Below are 7,946 nucleotides of genomic sequence, written 5' to 3'. Positions count from 1 at the left end.
TAAACTGAAGAAGTTACCTTTAGATTAGTTATAGAATTACTAACTAGCAAGCAAGTGGACTATAGAGGCCAGCATTTCAGAATAACCTGAGTATTTGATCAGGTAGGTATTCAAAGAATTAAATACCATTACCATAACAGGACTAGGGATGTAAATATCCTTAAAAAAATAGTGTAACTTCCTCTAATTATACCGGTTGAACAATTAACCGATAGCACAGCAGCTCAGACACAGCTGCTGCTGGGAGCCCTTTAACTGGGGGGGAGGAGGCAAGCCTAGCGAGACAACACAGCTCACTGAAGCCCTACACTGGGAGGCAGGGAGCACTAATTGTGAATGAATAGCTAATTGTTTAATTGATAAATCATTAGGCTGCTGACTGTTTTCCTTTTAGGCTATGGGTATTAGTCCCCCTTGCTCCTACCTCCCTCCTGTTTCTTGCTGGAGCACCACATGGCTTCCCTTCCCTGCCAGACTGCACCCTCCCAGAGCTAAAATATAACAAGTAAGCTAACCGGCTTTATCCCTGCACTTACCTGTTAAATGGTTAATCATTTAATCTTTCACATCCCTACACAGGATCCCTTCATCCTTGAAATGTAGGATACTTGCATTCTGTTGGTAGGCTAAAAAAGTCACACATATTTGTAAAGCTTAGTTAAATCTATTTTGCTAAGCTGGGCTGGTAGCTATTCTTGTATCCCTTCTAGGCTGGTGCCTGGGGCTAGTGCCCCACTGCCTGCACCTAGCTTCCTTACTGATAGCTGGAGTAGATGGGCTGCATTCAGTAATGCCAGTTCTCATGACAAAATCATGAGACTCCTGATTTCCAAGACAAATTAACTCTGACTCATGATCTCCTGATAGAGAGCTCAGATCTTGTTTTGTTTTTTTTTCTTTTGGCACATGTAGAGAGTGCCATGCTGGTAAGTCTGTGGAGGAGAAGGGGCAGGGGTGGGGGAGAGGGAAGGGGCCAAGGGGACAGATTGAGGCCCCCATGATGAAGGAGGGAGTGTGGTAGGGGCTGGGGTGAATGGAGCCCTGGGGTTAGGGAAGGTATAGGGGGGTGTGCCCCCCAGATGTGTCTGGGGTAGAGGCAGGCTGCTTGCTTCAGGCTGGGGCTTTGCACCCTGCTGCCTTTTCCCTTGGGAACTGCACACACACTCTTCAAAATAGCATCTCATGATTTACATCCCAAATCTCTTGATTTTTAAGCGTTTGTCTCATGATTTTTGACACGGCGGGCTTGGCAATACTGTGCATTCCGTTAGGATAATTTCAGTACCCATCAGTCCAGTATTAGTATGCTCACTACTGAAGTTTGGAAAAATAGTAAACTGCATGAGGGATGGGGAAAAAAACACCAATAGTTCCAATTTTAGCAGTAGACAACACAGCAAACTGAGCATATTATCTTTAGAGATCAGCAAATAGAAAAGTGTGGCGGGGGGGGGGGAGGGGGGGGGAAAGGTTAATTTTCCTTGCTTAGCATTCAAACCCGCATCAGGATGTTTGCTTAAAAGAATCCCCCCCCCCCCCATTGTGTTTGGGTTCAGTGAACAATACAACATTTACATTTGCATTGCTGATTTAGAGGAATTTAGCTCTCTCTGAAAAGACTGTTTTAAGGGCCTTTTTCACAGCAAGGAATCTACTGATTCACAGTAAAAAAGGTTTTCTAGAACAAGCCGCTCTGACTTGTATACTACACTTGGACAGTTATTGAAGGATCTAAACTGCTACCCAGCAGGTTATTGGGTATATAAAATCACATTTTGCTCAAGAGAAATGGGAATTATGTATTTAGTGCCCAAAAGAATTCCAAGATTGTACAAATGTATTCAAACTTGCAGGCTAGTATACATGTGAACTGTGGTCTGCTATTGGATTCTGTCAAAACCATTGCAAACCAGTGTAGGGCTGATACTGCTAAGTATTAATGATGTTTCTCTATCAGTTGAGCTTTTGCAACAAAAATATCAGTTTTCTATCCTTGCTATGGCTGAGAGGTTCCAAATAAGTGGTGTGTGGTGTAGTGATAAAGCTGAAGCTTGAGCCACAAACTTGCTACAATATCATTTTATAAGAGCTCATAGGGTAAATTGGAGCTGCTGTGTACTCTTTTTTTTTTTGAGATACAGAAATTTGTAGATGTGCAGTGGGGCTGAAAGGAAACAAATAATTAAGCAGCGGAACTCATTGCCTCAAGACAGCTTTGAGGTAAAGGGATTAGCAGGAAAACAATTACATTTAGACATGTAGATGGATGATGATATCCTCACTTCATGCGCGTATTATTCTTTAGCTGTCTTATTTTAAGTGCCATCGATTGTTGCTAAACAATAGCTTAAAAATCTGAAGGCTGGGGAAACCCTCACTGTTCCTCCCCACAACATTTTTAACTAAAATGTTCATAAAAGTAGGACATCAATTTACTTTTGCTGATGAAATAACATGTCCATCAGGGGCCTGGTCTGGTAAACAGGTCTGCCCAACTGAGAATGACACAGGTCTCCTGGCTGGTGAGACATGGATTAATTGACAAGACTGGAAGCAGCTGTGGCTCATTAGCCTCCTAGCCTGAGCATTTGTAAGGGAAGTGAAATAAATTGCTAGGCAAAAAGGAGAATGCCAGTGGTGTCCTTAATACTCTTTTTCTACCCCCTCAAACATACACACTCTTCTATCCATTTTATAGCCTGCCTTGTAAAGCTTTAATTGGGAAAGGAGGAGGAGGAACAACAGAAGAGAATGTTTGCTAATTGTACCTGCTGCATTAACTATTAACATGCAGGCAATCAAAGACAGCCTTGCCACACTAACTGCTTGCTTTCCTGCCTTCCTGACCAGACAACAAGGCATTTCCAAAGGCCCTGCCCCAGATTCACAATGGCATTTAGCTTAAAAAGAGGTTACTAAAGTTACCATATGTCTGGGTGTTCCCAGACATGTCCTCTTTTTTGGCCCCCTGTCCTCTTGTTTGGGTGGGTTTTTAAAATGCCAGCAAATGCCTGGGTTTTCGCTATGCCTCACTTTGCTGGGCTGGCTGCTTGGGGCTGGGAGGGGCAGGCAAGGTGATTGGCTGTTGGGGGTCATGTGCTCTGCAGGTGGGGCCTCGGAAAATGTGTGTGTGTGCGTGTGCATGCAGCAGCTGCATGGGTAGCAGGGCTTGGGAGGCAGGGGACTGTGGGTCAGGAGTGAGGGGCATGGCAGGGCAGGGGACTGCAGGTCAGGAGTGAGGGGCATTGGCAGGGCTGGGGGGCAGGGGGTTGGGAGTGAAGGGCACTGGCAGAGCTGTGGGATCAGGGGCTTAGGAGTGAGGGGCAGAGGCAGGGCACAGGCATATCACTGCCCTCCCCCCAATCATATACCCGTGTCTCCCTCCCCACTGCCATTCCCTGCCTCTCCCCCCACACAGGTGTCCTCTTTTTTTATCCTGGAAATATGGTAACCCTATTATCGACTTTTCCTTTACATGTTAAAATCTAGAACTTAAATCCACAACATCTGTTGCCTAGGCCAGAGGGTACCTACATTTCCAACACTACCATTTCCTCGGTGCCTAAAGTTTTAATGTTTTCACATGTGCCTGAGTCTGAAAATGCTGAGAAACCAGGCATTAAACTTAAGCCCTATCGGGATCAGAGTCAGGTGCTCCTTCAGCTCTCAGCCTCGAGTACTAAGTCTAGTACGTTCTCAGAGTACACCTGCTACACAAAACAACAGCTGGGTGCGTTGGCCCCAGTTTTGTTGTTGTTGGATTTTTTTAATCCAATAGTTTTGGTATTTAGAGCAAACTCACAAGATACAGGACAGCTTGGTTCCAATGACTTCCTCTGCCTGCGGGCATAGGAACCCGTAGCTCCCACCTGTCATGTGAGAGCTCTGAACCACCAGCTACAAATTTATACGTATGCTCTCTAGGCATGGGCAGATGTAGTAATTGCATTGCTATCCAAGGACACCGAGTCAAGCTGCTACAATGCAGCTGTTATATCTGCATGACTCATTAGCGATACAGGTGTAGAAAGACTGCTCCAACTTCAACCTTGTTCTGCAGTTATCCAGTGTCAAGGTTAAGAAGATTTAGCTTGCTACAGGATCACTAACTGTGTAATAGATGCTACTCAGCAGCTTCCCCCTTCTGTTCTGAAGTATCTGAAATATATGTTTGCCCATGACTTCCCCTTTGCCTCCATTTCTTTGGAACAGCTTCAACAAGACATGGATCTCAATAGATGGGCACCACTCCTACAGATCAGAGTAACCTTGTTACACGTTACACTGTGAGGCACACACATGCTGATGGCTGTTAGTTCTGCCTAGTGTTTGGAGCAAGTCACACGTTCAGGCTAGCAAGGGCCTGGAGGATTGAAAGGTAAGAATCTCCCCTGAGCCTCTACCCCCCTCTTCTTCTTCCAGGCTTCCTCTCTGTCTCTTGCCTCCCTTCACCCCTGGGACATTACTTACTTGCGGCTACTTCCCCTGTCTGTCCCAAGGGAGCAGGCAAGGAAGGGTTAAACTGGCAGTGGCTGCTGCTGCTCATCTGGCAGCAGCACTAGTGGCCAGGCAGGCAGTTTAATCCTTCCCTGACTGCTCCCCTGAGACAGTGTGGAAAGACACAAGTAAGTGGGTGGGCGAAGGCAGTGCGTGGGGATCTGTGGTGCTAGGGGGACAGTGGGCCTGATCTAGGTCAGCAGTAGAGGAGGGGTAATGGGGTGTTTTACACTTGGGTATAGCGTAGAGTCGCTACACCTTAGTCTAACATGAGCTGGGTACCACAGATCTGAGATAATCCTGTCCCAGGGCGGTGTCACTTTGAGCCTCAGATTGAGTGCTTAAAACCACTTTCAGGTGTTAATGTATGGACAACTCAGGGGTTAAGAGCTCCGGAAGCTGCCTAAAATTACCAGGTAACAAGGCCCTAAGGAGCTTAAAGTCCAGAGAGGAATTGGCCAAGACTATTTCTTTGTAGGTACAAGGAGGAAGGAAATCTTGGGACGCAATTTCAAACTGTTGCTTTGTTCGGGAAGCAAAAATGAACTTCCCTGACACTGCAGAGTGAACACTATGAGAGCATCCTCCTAATATGCATCTTTTATATGCACTTCTACACTTCTAGTTCCTGTCTAGCACAAGTGATGAACTAATAAAAAAAGGGCGTGTTCTTGACCTCACCAGATGCAACATGTGCTGGGAGTCTTGAGAAAAATAACTTCTTGTAAAATTTCTAGCCTAATTTAAAAGACCTGAAAAAAAATATATTGCCTTGGCTTCGGTATGCACCTGAATTACAGAGTGCTTTGGAGTATAATACTTTTATGGTGTCCTCAGTCTGGGCTTCTTAAAATCTTTATAGCATTGATGAATTCACCCTCACAACCTACCTGAAGGAAGTGCGTTTTCTTTACTCTATCTTACAGATGGCACCGGCTGCGGTTCAGAGGTTAAGAACACAATCTGGCACAGTGCTAAAGGCCCTCAACTCCCACCGACTTCAGTGGAAATGGAATAGGCTTGGCAGTTTCTGGAGCTGAACTCTGAAGACCAGCATTTCAGAAAAGCTCAGGGTCAGAGCTCCCAAACCTCAGCTTCCAGTTGGCTGAGTTCTTTTACAAACTTGTGAATACTGACTTTGTTTTAAAAAAAAAAAAGTGATCTAAGGCATCGGGGGCATAGGTAGTAGCCATGTTGGTCTAAAGACATAGGCAGACAAGGTTCTTTGGGTAAATCTGGTATCTTTTATTAGACCAACTCAAATAGTTACAAAAATATTCTTTGCAAGCTTTCAGGCTCACACACCCTTTGCCTGGCTAATTTACCATTCATTCCATTCAGAAGAGCATAACCAACTGCAGATGCTTCGTCACCCTGACAAAGGATGTTTGTGCCCGAAAGCTTGCAAAGAAGATTTTTTTTCCAACTATTTGAGCCGGTCTAATAAAAGATATCAGATTTACCCAAAGAACCTTGTCTGCCTATGGTCTAAGGCATTGCCCCCAGGAATGCAACAAGTTTGGGATAGAACTGGACATTGAATCCAGACATCTGGATTCCTTTTCTTGTATCTCCAGTGAGAAGAACAGCCTTTTCATTTTTTTTTTTTTTCCAAACCAAACCTTCAGCCCAGCCCTAGAAAAACACCCACGGAGAGGTGATTAAAGGAGAACAGTGAGAAGAACAGCATGTTTTGTTTAATTCTGTCTCTTCATGCTGATATCAAAACAATGTGAAAACATACATCAACAAAATCTGTTTGGTGGAGAGGAATGATTAGCATATAACTAGCTGGAAAGATACCTATTCACCAAGAGGTTGATTAAAGGAATTCTTTTTCTATGTGGGGACCCTTCATTGCTAAAATTGAAAAATGAGGAGCAAAACTGCTATTGATGGAGATTATATTTCTGTCTTTACTTGATTATAACTTTTGTATGTGTGCGGATATGAATTGTAGTAGTCGGAATGGTCCCTGGGAGGTTGAATGCATTTCCTTTAAAAATTATTGCCTGGCATAAAACTAATTTATGGGTTTTTGATGCTTTTTAAATGAGGATTTCAAAGCATGTACATTTTAAATCTCAATACTGCAGTGTGGTAAACTAACATTATTCCAATGTATGGATCTGTAAACCAAGGCCCTGAGAGATTAAGTCGGATATAATCACTTAGGATCATTGCGGAGCTGGAGAAATACCTGTAATCTTTGCTTGTGCATCCTTGTTCAAAGATATCAGTTCCTTCTAAAAGGATCTGCATTACCTCAGATGAAAGACTGGTCCTAAATATTGATGGTACCACAGGGAGTTGGGACCCTACTGGGCAGGGCATGTGTAAACTCATGCAATGACATGTCCCCTTCCCTCAAACATTTCCAAGCTAAGTTCCTATTCTGCATCAAGGTCTGCTTACATGGTCTATGCACATATTCAGGAGTTCAACTGAAATCCAGTGTGTGTCCAAAACCAAAACCAGGCCCGAAGAAAATTCAGGTTAGAGTTACCATATTTGTGCACATATGCCTCTTCCTCCAAAATCAGCCTGCTAAAATTGAGCTTCATGTATTAAGGAGGGAAGCGGACTTTCTGTCCAGGATAGAAACATCCTGCCCTCATGTCTCCTCCTCGGGGCAGGTATTGTGGTGTTACGTTTTGGGCAGATGATGGAGTCAGTTGAATTAATGGCTTATTGTGCTCCGCTCCACGAGTGTTAACCACTGCCTGTCTTTTCTTAATGATCTTGATGTTCTGTTAATCAAGCTAACCTTTCCCAGGGCAACTTTACTGTCTGCTAGCTGCTTCTGATCTCTCTCCTATTATTCCACAGTTTAAGCAGGAAAAGTTGGTGATTCATCTGAAAAGCAGGCTCTGCCCCTGTTCTCTAGAGACACAATTCCAGAATGTTTTTTTCTTCATTCTGGCTTTCAAAAAACAAGTTGCATATTATATTCTGACATGGGTTGTATATGAGAAAATGTGGTGCTTTGCTTCTGTGATTTCAACTCACTCTGTGGTCAATTTTAGCTTGGTCAATCCTGCCATGATAGCAGAAGTATATCAGATAGTTATACTCACTGGAAGCCTAGGAGCTGCAGGCGCACCAAAAATAGCTAGTTCTTGTTGATAACTACAGGTCTTTCTCATGGGCTTTCAGGCTAACTTGAAAACATACTTTTATTGCTTTCTTTAGATTTCTATTTCTGCAAACCAGTCAACTTCATTATCAGCTGATCCTGTCAATCTAACCTGTCCCCCACCAAGTTTTCTTTCATATTCCTATTTTCTGGCCATTTCAGGTGCTGGGTTAAAACATTTGCTAGCATAAATTCCATTTATACAATGCTCCTCACTGATGCCTCAGATCTGGAAAATAATAATGAGAAATAACAAGGTAAAAATGAAACGATGTCTGAAAGGGGCACAGATGAGACTTGAAAGTCAAAGGCT

The 7,946-nt window shown here is 43.8% G+C and overlaps 1 long non-coding RNA gene across 1 annotated transcript; it reads left to right on the top strand.

Annotated features, from left to right (window-relative positions):
- Nucleotides 1–440: 440 nt before the first annotated feature.
- Nucleotides 441–5,581, top strand: LOC102375513. The gene is made up of 3 exons (XR_323149.1): nt 441–505; nt 4,213–4,378; nt 5,424–5,581. It is a non-coding gene; the product is annotated as an uncharacterized LOC102375513 (long non-coding RNA).
- Nucleotides 5,582–7,946: the final 2,365 nt, after the last annotated feature.

Source organism: Alligator sinensis, unplaced genomic scaffold (assembly GCF_000455745.1).
Source record: "Alligator sinensis unplaced genomic scaffold, ASM45574v1 scaffold23_1, whole genome shotgun sequence".
NCBI classification, from domain to species: domain Eukaryota; kingdom Metazoa; phylum Chordata; order Crocodylia; family Alligatoridae; genus Alligator; species Alligator sinensis.
This window is presented reverse-complemented; position numbering and strand designations above follow the sequence as displayed.